Consider the following 3,435-nt stretch of genomic DNA (forward strand, 5'->3'; position numbering starts at 1 on the left):
ATAGAAAAAAATGAATAGTTTATAAAGTCTTTAAAGAGAGAGTAAAAGAAAAAAAAGGCCACATAAGACAGGAAATACACAGAGAGTCTGGATCCTGTATGTTATTGTGTTGATTTTGAATTTTTTGATTGTTGAAAAGTGAAGGACAGCTGCAAAGAGACCTGGAATTGAAAGAAGGGTTGTTGAAATGAATCAGCCTGTATACTTTAGGAATGCCTTAACTTAAAAAGTCAAAAAATATATTTGTCAAATGGAAATAAAAAATGCTTTAGAGTTTTGTTCCCACAGGAGATGAGAGACTGTGGATTCCATCAGGGTTAATATGGATCAGATTTGATCAGGTGAGACCTTCTGAATCTTGACAGGTGATATCTATCAGCAAAGATTACTGCTGGTCTTCCCAGGACTTGGCCACTATCTCAAATTTTCTCTCTGAGATACTAAAGATACTTCATTCACAGATAGCAGGAAGCAGTTTGGAGAAAACTACACCCACATTCCCAAGAGTTGGGGGGGTGTGGGTGGTTTTTGGTTATTTGATGAGTTATGGATGTTTGTTGTCACTTAGAGAAATATAGAATATTGATACAAATTTAAAGTTATTTTGTTATACTGTATATATGTTTCTATCTTTGTTTAAAGGATTTTTGTATATTATAAAAATTTAAGGTTATTTTTGTTACAATATATTGTATGTATGTTTCTATTTTTGTTTGAGGTATTGTGCCCATGTAGTTCATTTAGAAATGTAAGATGAAGTTTTAGTTTTTGAGAGCTGTTATTATAAACTATATAGGATAATCAAGAAATATATGTTAGTGATTAGTCATTTATAACAATTAAAATTGTAGATATGTTAGGGATGCTTTGAAGATCATATAGAGATATATTTTATTAGATTATCTTCAAACCTTTCAAAGACCTACAGAATATGGCATTTAAAATGTTTTGTTAACTTAGGGCTTTTCATGATGATGAGATACAGCTGCTCTTGACAGCAACAATTTACTTCAGAGATGATGGGCATTGAAGAAACACCTTATGGAGTCTGCTTTCATTGTGGCAAGGTTAGCCATTGGGCAGAGAAACTGTTCTTGCCTTTGACTGCTGACAATGTGCTGTGCAGACTTGACATGCAGAACACAGACGAAAGTGACTGTTGAACTTGGCCAAAACAAGGAAGGACAATCCTTCAAAATTTCTGCCAGACATTCTGCAGGACACAGAGGAAAACAACTGATAAACTTTGCCAAAACAAGGCAAGAAGGTCCAAACTTCCTGCTTCACAGAAAAGTTTGCCAGATATTCTGGGCCTGTAGGCTGAAGATGGATGCCCCAACATTGCAGAGGAACTTTAGGTGACTGTCCAGGCAGCTAAATGTCTCTGTTGTTAGATAATATTACATCCTTCTGGGTCTTTGATGGAGCTGAAGACTAAATAGTTATAGTTGTAGTTTCTCTTGGTTTATGATAGAAAGTAAGTTAGGTGTAAAACTTTAGATTCACTGAGAGAGGATAGATAATGCACTATTTTCTTTAAATATGCTAACTACAAATATTACTGAATATTGTAAATTAATTCTTACTTGATAATTGTTTTTGTTGTATGTAGTTATACCATGTTTAAGTTAAAACCCTTTCATTTTTATTTAGACAAAAAGGGGGAAATGTAGTAGAATATTATTTTAAGGTGTGTTACTTTTGTTTATGTTGCATTTGTTTAATTCTGTGAGGCTGTGTTACTGTGCCTGTGTAAAACACCTGATGGTCTAATAAAGAAATGAACAGCAAATAGCAAGGCAGGAGAAAGGATAGATGGGTCTGGCAGGCAGAAAGAATATATAGAAGGAGAAATCTGGAAGAAAGATGAAGAAGGAAGAAGGAGGACTCTAGGGGCTAGCCACCTAGCTACACATCAAGCCATGGAGTAAGAAATAAAGAAAGGTATACAGGAATAGAAAAGGAAAAGCCCAGAGGTGCTGTGGGATGTTCTGTATGCTGTGAATGTATTGCTATGACTGATTGATAAATAAAACACTGATTGGCCAGTAGCCAGGCAGGAAGTATAGGTGGGAATAGCAGAGAAAAGAATTGGGGGAACAGGAAGGCGGAGTCGGAAGGAAATGCAGCCAGCCACCGTGAGGAGAAGCATGATGTAAGACACTGGTAAGCCACAAGCCACGTGGTAAGGTATAGATTTATGGAAATGGATTAATTTAAGATATAAAAACAGATAGCAAGAAGCCTGCCACAGCCATACAGTTTATAAGTAATATAAGCCTCTGTGTGTTTACTTGGGGGATGCTAGTGGGAGAGATTTGCCCTGACTGCCAGCAGGCCAGGACGCAGGAAAACTCTGGCTACACAGAGGCAAAAGGCAGATGGGATAATATAAAGTTATAAAAAGCTGGCAAGAAACTAAGTCAAGCTAAGGCCGGGCATCTGTAACTAATAACAAGCCTCCATGTATATTTGGGAGCTGGGTGGTGGGTCCCCCAAAGAGTAAAAACACAACAATACCTTGTGTGGCCTTCCCTATCAAGTATCTGACTTCATCCCCTTTCACTCTCCCTGGCATCCATTCCACTCCACTCTCATGGTCACCTTGACATTCCTCAAAACACAAGGCATTTGCCCATGTCAACCTCTTGGTACCTGATTTTCCTCCACCGAGAAAGCTCTTCATATGGATGCCCTTGGCTTGTACATGTCTTTCAAGTCTTTTTTTAAATGTTATTTACTGTAGACACCTTCTGCAACTGGTATACAGTGGCACACACACTAATTTTGTGTCACTTCATAATTTGTCTCTTCCTGCCATGAGAACATAAGTCCCTTAAGAACAGGAGCATTGCTCCAGATACCCTTGAACCTCAAGAACATCAAATAAGTCCAAAATATATTAGGCATTAAAACATTTGGTGAAGAAAAGGTATTGGGGGTTGACTATAATTTAAGTACACCATGTACATGTATGAAAATGACATAATGAATCCATTGTGCATAACTAATGTGTGTTAATAATTCTTAAAACTGTTGTCTTATTCCAACAAGCTGTCTTTTGAGTCTCTGGATATAAAACACACAGGCACAGGTTCTGTAAACAATATTTGTGTGTTTTTTTAAATATATACCTTGGGAACCATCACCTGGAACAGAAACAACAGAAGCAAAACAGAAAATGAGTTGTTATGACTTCCCTCCCTTTTAAAGTCGCCTCTGCTAAAAAAGAAAAAGAAAAACCCCGTGGATAATATGTGGAAGTCAAGAAACAATAGAGCTTTGCAATCCAGAAAGCTTGTGGATTGTGTTGCTCGCTCAAATGGCTCCCAGTCAAGTTGCTAGGCAGAAATCCCCAAAATATGGAGCACGGTTGCTATCATTAGTGAAGACTCAAGAAGTGGAATTTAAAGTTGAGAAAATTTTATGTAGCAG

Source organism: Peromyscus eremicus, chromosome 2, assembly GCF_949786415.1.
Source record: "Peromyscus eremicus chromosome 2, PerEre_H2_v1, whole genome shotgun sequence".
Taxonomy (NCBI): Eukaryota; Metazoa; Chordata; class Mammalia; order Rodentia; family Cricetidae; genus Peromyscus; species Peromyscus eremicus.